The sequence below is a fragment of the Oryx dammah genome, unplaced genomic scaffold (genome assembly GCF_014754425.2).
Source record: "Oryx dammah isolate SB20612 unplaced genomic scaffold, SCBI_Odam_1.1 HiC_scaffold_16, whole genome shotgun sequence".
Lineage (NCBI taxonomy): Eukaryota > Metazoa > Chordata > Mammalia > Artiodactyla > Bovidae > Oryx > Oryx dammah.
In genome coordinates, this window is record NW_024070200.1 from 22,879,141 (window position 1) to 22,892,520 (window position 13,380).

At 41.1% G+C, this 13,380-nt stretch overlaps 1 pseudogene; it reads right to left on the reverse strand.

Moving 5' to 3' along the window:
* Window positions 1-2,547: 2,547 nt before the first annotated feature.
* On the reverse strand, window positions 2,548-4,287 carry LOC120875322 (annotated as a pseudogene).
* Between the last annotated feature and the right edge of the window lie 9,093 nt (window positions 4,288-13,380).

The following is a 13,380-nucleotide window of genomic DNA, read 5'->3' on the forward strand; positions in this document are numbered from 1 at the left end:
TGCAAAGCGTAATACAAGATGCTGTGTAATACTTGACCTCTTAGCATAATAAATGTAGCAGTGAAACGCTGTGCATTCAGCATTCACTGAATAGAGCCTTCGCAGTGGAACAAAACCAGAAAATGTTCTCTTCATTCCTTTTTTTTTTTTCACTAAGCGAAAATTATTCTTTATAATGGCCATTGCAGCAATTAGCTGGCATTTGGTAGAATAAATGTGCAGAAATAGCAATTTCTTATTTTAAATGAGATTTTGTATGGAGCCTGCAAATTACTTGAGGTATATGAATAATTGTGCCTTAGCTTTATGCTACAGAATAGGGTGTGGGTGGGTATAAAGATTTCCTATTTGCAGTTAAATGTTTAGACATTTTATTATTTTAATTTCACTCACAGTCTGCCTGGACTGACCCTGCTTTCCCATTGATCATTTCATGTGCGCCTGGAAGCAAGTGTGCAGATGGCGGGAGACTCCCAATTAGTGCACCATGTTTTTTATGAATGTGACATGTAAGTGCAATCAGGTCTCCTCTGGAGGCAATGGTGGTGTTGATACTTTTGAGTTTCTAAATCAATACAATTTAATAATCTGCATGGAATGAATGTTTATCAATATTCTCTGTGGTCAAATGCAATTGGAAACTTCATTAAATTTTTATCCAAAGTTTTTCACCTTATTGAAATGCATTCTTCCAGGCATTCATGATTCATCTAATTAGCCTTAAATAGGGTATTTTTTTTCTTCTCTCAAAGTGATTCAGTTAATTATGTCCATATATTCATAATTACAAGGTGGATTGGTTTGGTAAAACTGAAATTATGAAATCTGCAGAGCGATTCTAAGAGGTTTAGGATGTAGACTATAAAAAAGGAATGAGTAAAAGTCAGAGCAGTGAAATATTTTGTTTTAATCCCCCGTAGTCCACCCCACTGCTTTCTTATGGGGTTTTATGTATTTATTTTTTTCACTTATCATTTGTAATCCGACAGCTTGTAAAAATTGATTTGAAGTAAGCTCATCATGAATAAAAATAATAATAAAGCAAACCCTACAAGAATACTTGAACAATGTGTCAAAAGTTATTCCAGAAATTTTTAAGATAATATATAATCATTTAAAGGCTAGCTGTTCAAACAAAGAAGAAAGTTTCTTTCACCCACTGACCAGTTTCCTGAGATCTCTGACCAGATTTAACTACTTTAGCAGGTCTCTTATATGTTCTCTTTCACACTTCTAAGTCCTTTCTTCTTATTTCCATCCTTCACACATTTTATTTGCATATTCTAAGTATTCTATATAATATCTTAAGTTTCAAGAATTTTATTATTTTCCTAGGCACCTTTTCTAGCTCAATAACTTTTTTTGGTCTTTAAAATTATGTTTTGGGATTATTTTTTAGCTAAAGGAAAGAACAGTCTCTCCTAATTTTTATTTTACGTAAGACCTAAGCACACACGACTTTTTTACTCAGACCATCAAGTGATGCCAAAAATTCCTCTGCCAAATGCTATAATGAAGGCAACTCATTAGCAAATGACCTAGTTCATCTGTTAAATCCAACCTGTGATACTGAAAAATTGGAAATAGCCCCAATTAGTTATTGTTAATCTAATTTGGGTAAATGATGTTCTCACAGAGCAGCAGATACCAGGCCTCTATCACTTTACAAACAAGGCTTGTTTGCTACATCTCTCACAACAAGCCCCAGGGAGGGTACTGGGTCATTGTATTATTGCCTTTGCCCAAAGGTCATGCTTAAGAACTTTAACAAACTCCATAGCCACTGCCCAGAAAGAATTGTGCCTGATTTCTGTTCTATTTTCACTCTTTTTTCCTTTTTTTAACTAATGGAACAAAAAACAAGTCACAATTAGAGTTTTACCATTCAAGATGATTTATAGTTGATTCAGGTAACTGACTGCAAGAATAAATCTATTTTAAAATTGTATATATAAAATGAAAGACTGTGAGTTCTAGCATTTTTCTTTCTAATTATTCCTTCCTGAAATGTTTCTACTGGACTTCCTAAAGAACAATGTAGTGGAGTGGACTAAGGGTAAAATTTCATTCCTATCTTTGTGGGGTATATGCAAGGGTTATAAAAATAACAGTGTAATATATTGGTATGTTAGAACACAGACATGTCAACTGCATTTTCATACTGTGTGCGTGATCAATCGCTAAATTGTGTCTGACTCTTCCCAACCCTGTGGACTGCAGCCTGCCAGGCTCCCCTGTCCATGGGATTTTCCAGGCAAAAATACTGGAGTGGGTTGTCATTTCCTCCTCCAGGGGATTTTCCCGACCCAAGGATCAAATTCGCATCTCCTGCGACTCCCGTATCAGCAGGCAGATCCTTTAGCTCTGTGCCATCTGGGAATTCCAAATGTTCTAGTCATGGTGATCACCTGGGTAATTCTCCCCCCCCCACCCCGCCCCGCAAAAAAACTTGTTTCAATTTGGTCCACGGCTTCGGAGAGGGCTCCAGGGTGGTTAAAAAGACTGCCTCCTGGCTGCACAGAGAGGCTTCAAGCAGAAGCCCTGACATCAGAGGGTCTCCCCGAAGGAAGCTGGGCTTCGAGGCTCCCAGTCCTGCCTAAGGGTGAGACTTTCAAAGAGATACTTGACCAGCCCAGCCTGCGGACCAGTCAGCCTATAGAGGTTAGTCACGTGGTCGCCCATCTTCTTGATGAGTTTCACCTGCTCTTTCACGAAGCGGCTTTCCAGGAAGTCGGAGGTGGAGGTCTGGTGGGCTGAACCTAGGCTACGCAGATTTGAAAGGGCCTGGTCAAGGCCCTTCTGCCTGGGCATGGCGGCTTCCATAGTGTCCTGGGTTTTACCCTAGTCATTTTGAGATGGCTTTTGCACGTCCTGGAAGACTGCTTGGCAGCAGTACTGGTTTTGCATTTTCAAGAGATGCTTGGCACCCTGGCGCTTCTCCTCGCCCAGTTCACGGAAAAGGTGGTCCCACGCCCTCCAGAACCACATCCTCCCGGTGGAAACAGAAGCCTGGAGAGAGGTAGGTATGGGAGGCCTGTAGGTGTATATTGACGGTGGCCTCTACCTCGGTGGAATAATTCTGACGACCTGGAAGTTCGTGGTGATCGGTAATAAGGAACTAAGCTCAGAGAACTGGCTGGTTCCAGTGGCCAAGAATGGTTGATTGGCTGATTCTGAAGGTTGCACCTGTTGAAAAGGATGGAGGGTGGTCTGAGGCTGGAGCAAGGGGTGTCCCTGGGGTCTGTTCTGTCCATATATTGTTGAAACAAAGGACAGAGCTGCAGGACCAATGAGTGCACTACTGGATAATTCTTTTCATGAGATAGTTCATGCCGTGATCAACTCACAAAATCTTCACCACATCCTGAGAGGTACATGCGGGGGCGGGGGGTGGGGGTGGGCGGTTTATAGTTAATTAAAATAAGAAAGAAAGAAAAAAAAGGATGGCACAAATGGTGAAAATCTGTTGTATGTTAAACTGTTAGTCTCTGGATCATTGGAGGTTTTATATCATCGCCGTAAAAATCTAATGACAATATTTTCACCTGGAATATTTACCAAGGGACATGTGCATGCTTAGTCGTTCAGTTATGTGTGACTCCTTGCGACCCCATGGACTATAGTCCGCCTGGCTCCTCTGTCCATGGGATTCTCCAGGCAAGAACGCTGGAGTGGGCAGCCACTCCCTTCTCTGGGGCTCCAGGGAATCTTCCTGACTCAGGGATTGAGCCGAGGTCTCCTGCATTGCAGGCAGATTCTTTACCATCTGAGCCACCAGGGAAGTCCTTACCAAGGGATAACCTCTTTTAAAAACTGAGTAGAATACATATGTAGGGGGTGCTTCCTGTTTTAACTGTCTACCTTAATAAGGAAGCTTTCTTGTTTCCCTAGAAAACTCCCAAGTAAACACCTCGAGTTTCCTTGGGAAACTTCAATGAAAAGTATCTCATTGTAGTTCACTCAAACTAATAGATGACTCTGTTTTCTGTATCTGTTCTATCTATACCTCCTGACTTCACTGGGCCTTCTCTTTGGGGATCTCCTTACTCCCACATCCCACTCCCACAAAGGTTGTCTAATTCCTTTTCCTCGTTCAAGTCCTAGGTTAAATGCTGTCTCCTCCATGAAGCTTTCTGTTGTCCTACTAAGAAGGAATCTGTTCCTCTTCTGAACTGTGAAAGCAACTTGTCTTTCAGCCTCTCTGTTGTTTTTATATATTTCGTCACCCTGAGTAACTGTAGACATCTTGGGAGGATCCAGTCTAAACCAATTTGGTGCCTTACACATTGTGAGTATACAATAAATACCTCTTGAGTGAATAAATTTTACCTGCAAGATCCTTGTTATTGATCTATCATTGGTGGTGATTTAATGGCTAAGTTGTGTCTGACTCTTGAGCAACCCCATGGACTGTAACCTGCCAGGCTCCTCTGTTCATGGGATTTCCCAGGCATGAATACTGGAGTAGGTTGTCATTTCCTTCTCCAGGGGATCTTCCCGACCCAGGGGTAGAACCCAGGTCTCCTGCGTTGCAGGCGGTCCCCTCCATTGCAGGTAGTCCTCTGCATTGCAGGTGGATTCTTTATCAACTGAGCCAGCAGGAAAGCCCATTTTGATGGCGAAGAGCTGTAAACAAAGAGCCCCCAAACTTTCAGGTACACACACAGAAAGTCCCTTGTGCGTCTGTTGTGCCTCATTCCTTGAGAAATAACCAGATTCCTACAAGTGCCCTTCTTTCTAAGGCAAGAAGGTTGTGTGTAATATAGGTGACATCATGGGCTTTCTCACTTTGTACCATTGTTTGGTTAAAGATAGATAAACTCTATGATGTCTATTGGCCATTCAGGTTATCAGGCAGGACTAGTCAGTTTATTTTAAAAATTATGAAAGCTAACTGAAAATGTTTGAGGGTTGTGTGCCAGATGTACTGAGGACTTTATAAACATTGTCTCATTTGATCGTCACAACATGACATGAGGCAGAAGCTATTATTGCCCCCATGTCACTGGGGGGGAACTAAGCTGAGCAGCTGGATGGCTTTCCCAGCTATATACTACAGTTCTGCGAAAGAGCAGGAGGACGACCAAGTTCTGTTTCAGTCCATAATCTGAGCTCTTCATACTTCTTCCTTCTCTCTAGCTTCACAGTTTTCTTTGACTCCTCTCCTAAGTGAACGTCCCATGGAACACTTGAACTCAGTGGGTGTTTATACACTTTTATGGGAACTGCTTACCCAGAGCAAACCAAACTCTAGGGGCTCTGGGCAATAATGCTATGGATGTCAACCAAAAATAGCTTACCTAGAAATCTCATTTCTACCTAATTTATACACTGCGGGTGGTCTAGGGGGGCAGTTAGGAAATGAAAGAACGCTGAGTGAAGACACAGACATTTCTCTTGTTGGGAAGGTGCTGTCCCACCGTTGAGCATGGAAATAGTTGATGCAGGGAGGTGGGCTCAGGTGTGAAAGAGATGTTCCCCTAGCCCACCTAGGAGCTGTGGCTTTCAACCTGGGATATGCCAAGATCCAGACGCCCTAAGCCCTAGTGTGTGTGCCAAGCAAATCGGTGCTGATACATGGAGCCCAGAACAGAGCTCCCAGAGAAGCATTTGGCTTGGTGTTAGGAGAGAAAGACCAGTAATGCCCTTTACCCAACCCAAATTTTCCAACATGAAGGCAAGAGAAAAAACAACAATTACTCAAAATAACAGGTAAAAACCCATCTGGTAAACCCTGCCACAATATTTTCTTCAAGTTTTATTTATTGAACATTCATACTAGTGGTTCTCAAATTTTATGATGTAAAATTACCTGTATGTGTGCTTAGTTGCTCAGTCGTATCTGACTCTTTGAGACCCTTTGGACTGTAGCCCATCAGACTCCTCTGTCTGGGATTTTTTTCAGGTGAGAATACTAGAGTGGGGTACCATTTCCTTCTCCAGGGTATCTTCCTGAGCCAGCGATTGAACCCACATCTTCTGTGTCTCCTGCATCACAGGCAGATTCTTTACCCGCTGAGCCAACATCTGGGGGGGGGGTGTGGTTATTAAAATGAATAGACCCAGATCCTTTTCCTGTAAAATTTTGATTCTGTGAGTTTGGGGTGAGTTCCTGCACTCTGCATTTCAGACCACCCCCAGAAGGGAATCTCCTGTCCCTCATCAGAGAAGTAAATTCTGAGAAAATAAGCCTGAAAATCAGGCAAGTGCTGCAAGAGCTGATGTTCTGTGAGGTTATTTAGGATGAAGCTAATTAATAACAGTCTCTAGGAATGCTTGTCTTTGGAGAATTGGTGACGGCTGACAATGCCTTCAGCTACTGCCAGTAAGTTTCTTGCTCTTCAACAAGAAAAACTTGTTCTAGGGAAACTCTGAGACAGAACCAAGGGTGGGGTGAGGGACACAGAAGCCCTCCCTGTGTGGGTGAGAGGGCACACACCTGTGCCCTGGCTGATCTTAGCTGGGCAGGCCTCCCAGACACACTCTGCAGGAGGCAGGTCAAAGGACCCCTTAGCTTCTAGGAGGATCATTCTCTGAGGGAGGGCTCATCGAATCTGAAGTCTCAAACAGCAGATCATTCATGCGACAGTCATAGGGGCCTCTTCCAGATCCATGCTGTAGGTGTGGGCCTTGCACACACTTTTCTCTCTTCCTAGAAGGCCACTTTCCCCCAGCTTTGCCTGGTTAATTTTCTGCTTCCAGACCTGGCCTCCCTAATGAGGCAGTTCCCCTACAATATGCCTTCCTGGTATCATTAACCTGGGAAATAGGATTCTTGATTCATGCCTGTCTCAGTTGTAAGCTCCATGAGGGCAAGGGCCAGGCTGTTTTATTGTTGTTTTTTCATTATTTTTAGCTCTGAGTCACTTATAAAAATAATTTGCTGAAGTCCAGTTTTTGCAGTTATTGCTACATTTAGCAATGTACCAGTTCAACAGAGTAAGTTATTTTTCTGTTATAAATTATATAGCCAGTTGTATTGGAGAGAATATTTTAAAAGCTTTTGATGATTTCTGTGAAGGTTTAGTTGATTGGTTTTAATTTTTTAGGGAATTTTAAGGAATTTTAACCATTTTAAGGAATATTAGATTGTTAAAAGCTAAGGATTGTAGAATGGCTTAGCCTTTTAGAATATATATCAAATATTCAAGAAAGGGTAATTAATAACCAGTAACCAAAACTTAGAGATTAGTACCCCAAATCTGACATTCATTCCTTTAAGTATGAAATTGCTGAAGAGGAATTCAGAGTAACTGAATTCACATGAAATGCAGGGATCTTAGACACTAATTGCTAGTCATATAAAATTAAGGTAATACGCCATTTGAAGAATTGGTGAAAGCATGTAAAAATGTTTAAAGAGGAATCCTAAATGATATTCAGAAAGATGGGGAAACTAAGTCAAGTGAAACAATCTCATCCTATGTGTAATGCTGAAATTTAAAAATTTAATCGTTAGAAACAAAAGTCTACCATGCCCCCAAGCAATTGTAAGTGATAGTAAGAGCGAAAGTCACTCAGTCTATGAGACCCCTTGGACTATACAGTCCATGGAATTCTCTAGCCCAGAATACTGGAGTGAGTAGCCTTTCCCTTCTCCAGGGAATCTTCTCCTAGGGCTCAAACCCAGGTCTCCCGAATTGCAGGCAGATTCTTTACCAGCTGAGCCACAAGGAAAGCCCAAGAACACTGGAGTGGGTAGCCTATCCCTTCTCCAGGGGATTTTCCCAACCAGCCGGGGTCTCCTGCATTGCAGGTGGATTCTTTACTAACTAACTGAGCTACCAGGGAAGCCCGAGCAATTGTAAAAAGATTATTAATTATGGTTATATTTGAAAAAAAATTAAACAATTATGGAAATTAGAAGTATGCAGGTCAAGAAGCAACAGTTAGAACTGGATATGCAACAGCAGACTGGTTCCAAAACAAGAAAGGAGTATGTCAAGGTTGTATATTGTCACCCTGCTTATTTAACTTATATGCAGAGTACATCATGAGAAATGCTGGACTGGATGAAGCACAAGCTGGAATCAAGATTGCTGGGGATCCCCATCAATAACCTCAGATATGCAGATGACACTACCCTTGTGGCAGAAAGCAAAGAACTAAAGAGCCTCTTGATGAAAGTGAAACAGGAGAGTGAAAAAGTTGGCTTAAAACTCAACATTCAGAAAACTGAGATCATGGCATCTGGTCCCATCACTTCATGGCAAATATGTGGGGAAAGAGTGGCAGACTTGATTTTTTGGGGCTCCAAAATCACTGCAGATAGTGACTGCAGCCATGAAATTAAAAGATGCTTGCACCTTGGAAGAAAAGCTATGACCAACCTAGACAGCTTATTAAAAATCAGAGACATTATTTTGCCAACAAAGGTCCATCTAGTCAAAGCTATGGTTTTTCCAGTAGTCATGTATGGATGTGACAGTTGGACTATAAAGAAAGCTGCGTGCTGAAGAATTGATGCTTTTGAACTGCAGTGTTAGAGAAGACTCTTGAGGGTCCCTTGGACAGCAAGGAGATCCAACCAGTCCATCCTAAAGGAAATCAGTCCTGAATATTCATTGGAAGGACTGATGCTGAAGCTGAACCTCCAATACTTTGGCCACTTGATGTGAAGAACTGGCTCACTGGAAAAGACCCTGATGCTGGGAAAGATTGAAGACAGGAAGCGAAGGTGACGACAGAGGATGAGATAGTTGGATGGCATCACCGACTCAATGAACATGAGTTTGAGTAAACTTTGGGAGTTGGTGATGGACAGGGAGGCCTCGTATGCTGCAGTCCATGGGGTCACAAAGAGTCGAACACGACTGAGCAACTGAACTGAAGATTCAATTTTTATTTTCTAGCAAGGGAAAACCAGGGTACTTTTACATGGTTGTAATGCATCAAAAAATCTAAAATAAAAGGGCACATGTGTTCAAAGTTGCATAAATGAAGTCAAGAGGCTTATAAGGGATTGGCAAGATTAAATGAATGGCAGAAGTTTAAATTTGATTTACATGTTACCATAAAACTGAAGTTTACAAAAAAGGATTTAAACCTTGGTTAAAATTTCTAAAAATACTAAAATGGTAGGTAAAACTTGAAATGAGCTTAGAAATAATGAAGCAACAGCATCATATACTGAAGCCAATATTCGTCTTAGGAAACTGACAAAAATAATCCTAGAACGCTAAAGAGTTGACAAAACTGTAGGTGAGTTAAAGAAATCTGTGTAAGGCTAAATATTTCTTTAAAAAATAACTAAAATTTTGGGTAAAATATGACATTTTATGAATATAAAATTTGTCTATGAGAAGATTAAAGTATCCATAGGTTTTGATACATTATGGTTCTTCAAAATGCTGCTATAAAAAGCCAATAAAAACTAACCAACTAAGACTATCCTATAAAAATTGTGTAAATTGTATAAATAGTTAAACTTGTCAGATTTACCAAATGTAATGATCAAAACAAGTTAGTGATTCAGTATTTGATCATTTGATGAATTAATTTTGCAGGATCGATTTTTGGCTAATTAGTCAATTTCTTTTCTACAGTTTCTTTTATTTACCATTTCCAAAAACCTGTTGCTGTGCTTGATGTGCAGCAGGTGCTCAATAAACAGTGGGGTGAATAAATGAATGAAGGAACTGCTGGTGGAGGTTGGGGGGAGGGGGAATATAAAGGCAAAGACCATCAGGGTTCTTGGTTTCAGGAAGCTTACCTTCTCTGTGGAGTGGCAGTTCAGCTCTTTTTCTGTTACTCTTTATATGACTATAGGGTGACTTCATCTTTGTGTCGTACTTGTTCTTGACTCATTGGAGCAGGTTTACCCTACTGTTACACTTTATTTGATGTTTAAGTGGAAATAGAATTTCATTCCATAGAGAGGTGAAGATCTTTTTTTTTTCTTTTTAGTGTTTTTTTTTTCTTTTTAATGTTTATTTTTTTCTTCTGTCCCCTCAACTCGTCTCCTTGTCCATAATTAGAAGTGAAAGGAAATGAGGTAAAGGTAAACCCACCCCAAACTTAACAGAGTCGACAGATGACTCGAGGCCACGCAGACAGAGAGCCCGGCCCCTCGCGCACAGCCGGCGTCATCCTGAGCTCGTGGGGAGCGCTGTACAGTAAGAGCCAGAGGCTTTTCCTGTGCAGTGAGTTGGAATTAAACATGCTAATTTGAGGTCTCTTTCAAGTATTTTGTTTAACTCCATTGGCCTTTAATTCCTTTATATTGCATCATTTAATGTAATGTTATTTATATATGAAGCATGTTATGCTTATTAACCAATGTGCAAAAATCCAAAGTACAGATTTTCTCTAATGGGCTAATTACAGGACTTTAAAGCCACCTACTGAGTTTTGCTGAGCCTCACAACAGGTTCACTGAACTGGATAAATTTATTCAAACGTGTGGAAATGAACCCCATTCTATGTGCAACGGTACTGGGAAAACACACAAATTATACCTCAATACCAGTTTAATGGGTCAAACAGTGACCCTGAATACTGAACTTATCTACATCTTAAACTAGTGGGGAGGCCTGTGGTAAGAAAGGGACATGCCCATTCAAGGGAGTTTCTCCCTGTTTGTAAACAGTGGTGATAAAACAATAAGCCTGGCAATTAGGAGCCAGTTCTCCACACTCAGGAAACAGAGGTGAGTTGCCTTCCAGTGACCTTTGAAAATACACAACTTTCATAATCCAACCTGAGTGGAATGGAGTGACGAAATCTCGGCAAACACATCTCAAGCACAGCCCTTTAATCTTTTCTGTGGAGAACGAGAGGCGCCTTTTCTTGTGTCATGGTTTAGGAAGAATTCAGCACAGGGTGTTCAGAGTTAGACACACAAATAAGGTATAAATATGTGGTGGAATTAAACACTCCAAACCAGCTTTTTACCCCTGAGCTTGATCAAACCAACAGGGTAAGCTGATCATGTTAGTATTAATTCTTCATGAATCCACTCTTAAATGAATTTTTTTTCTTTGCATTTGAGAGTTTCAGAAGACTTTATACTCAAACTTCATAGAACCATAATTAGAATTATTATCCATTATAAGAACATAAAAATTGGTTGGGAGTAGGGGTAGGAGAAGAAAACAGAGGCTAGACAGAGGTTTGAGAACCTTGTTGGGGACAGAATTGAAAGAAAAGACCCTGCTATGTTGCATTATGACCAATGGAAGTACTGTTTTCCAGTAGATAAGTAAACACACATACACACGTACTCTTATATGATCTTTTATATCCCTTAGCTGAAGATGGACGTTGCTTTTATTATTTAATAGATTCCAGTAGTAGATCTATTAATTTTGTCATGAAAGGGAAAAGAAGGTCATTTCCAAGCCTGAAAGAGTTCCAGCCTTATCCTCAGGGCACCTTATTTACAACGTACAATCCACCCAGTGGCTGACAGTTGGGTGTTGATAACCTAATTCCTGGCCATCTTTTTAGGGAGATGCTGGTACGTCAGCTCTCAAAGCAACGAGCCTGGGTTTTCAGAGCTCTCCCAAAGTGCCACGTATACCAATGAAAAGAGAGTTCTCCAGGAAATGAGGTGTGACGCAGGTCAGCTTCGCCAAGACTCTCGGACCAAGAAATAAGAATTTAAATATGAAATACTAAAATTTAACACATGAGTGAAACAAAATAAATGGTGTACCAGTGAAAGCATTTGAGGTAATTAATCAATGCTGTGTTTGTACATATCATTAAATATATTATACTCAGTTTAGATTTGATTTCTATGCTCCTTTTATAAAGAGTTAAAAGAAAATACATTTGAATTCATGCTGATACCGAAAACATGCTCCTAGCTTCTAGTTTTTTTTTGGATTTCAAATCATTTCCATTAACAAACAGCTATTTGCCCTCTAATAAAATATGTCATTATGCTTTATTCACATCGCACAAAAGAATCACTGAAAAATCGCCCCAATGATGGCCAATAATTACACATTTTGCTCCTGTGCTAGCGATGAAGAAATCTGTTCATTGGAGAAAGCAGGTGCTGGGGCATCAAGCTAATAGTCAATGTGAGCCGTGGTAATTAGCCACTGCGATTGCTAAAATTAACAATTAGCTAACATGCAATTCTCTTTTTTGCAGGCTGCAGTTTACTTTGTATAATCCTTGCATGTTCTTAGTAATTATTCTGACAGCTTATTATTTTTATTTTTTCTGGTTTGAACACAGCTTTAACATTTGCATTGGGCAACCCAAATGTTCAACAGGCAGGGACGAAACAACTGCTTGACTAGGCATTTTTCTGAGGCCACATTTGGTGGTTTTCTTAACTTTTCCTGGTTGGGGAGGGGAGTGGTTAGGGGTGAGAGCTCTGATTCTTTCACAGCTATTGTCTTCTGCCCTCAGGCCTTCCTCCAGGGCAGCACACACAGCATCCCCGAAGCTTTTAGAGGGAAAACTACCCAGTCAGGAGCAATTTAGATTTGAGGGAATGACTCCGGGGATGAAGTGCCACAGTCAAGCTAGTCAAAACATCTTCTTTTAATTCTTCTTCCCTGGAGCGTGTCTTTGGTTAATATATTCGCTGCCCACCCCCCCACATGATACCCTCCATCTCCCCTTTTTGAGGGAGAAAATGTAGCATCCTGTGTGGATTGTTCTTGTTGGGGGCTATCAGTTTAGTCGCTTAGTAGTGTCTGATTATTTGCGACCCCATGCACTCCAGGCCTCCCTGTCCATCACCAATTCCCGGAGCTTACTCAAACTCATGTCCATCAAGTCAGTGATGCCATCCAACCATCGCATCCTCTGTCATCCCCTTTTCTTCCTGCCTTCAATCTTTCCCAGCATCAGGGTCTTTTCCAATGAGTCAGTTCTTCTCATCAGGTGGTCAAAGTAGTGGAGTTTCAGCTTCAGCATCAGTCTTTCCAGTGAATATTCAGGACTGATTTCCTTTAGGATTAACTGGTTTGATCTCCTGTTTGGGGGGCTATGCACTGAGATAGTATTGCTGGAGCCTTCCTGTGGAATAAGTCTGATGAAGCCTCAGCCTACATGTGAAGGGAAAAAGAAAAATTAAACAGCAAGGGAGTAATTTGTTTCCAGAAGACCTCTGGGAGGTGAGATGTGATGAAAGCCCTTGTAGCATTTAAGTAAGACAAACTGTGGCAACAACTTCAGCGAACTACTCTTCCAGACTGTGTTTGTTTCCTATTGTTGTTCAGTTGATAAGTCATGTCTAACTCTTTGCAACCCCGTGAACTGCAGCACTCCAGCCTTCCCTGTCCTGCAGTTTCTCCCTGAGTTTGCTCAGACCTCTGTCTGTTGAGTCAGTGATGCCATCCAACCATCTCATCCTCGGCCGCTCCGTTCTCTTACCCAGCATCAGGGTCTTTTCCAGTGAGTTGGCTCTTCTCATCA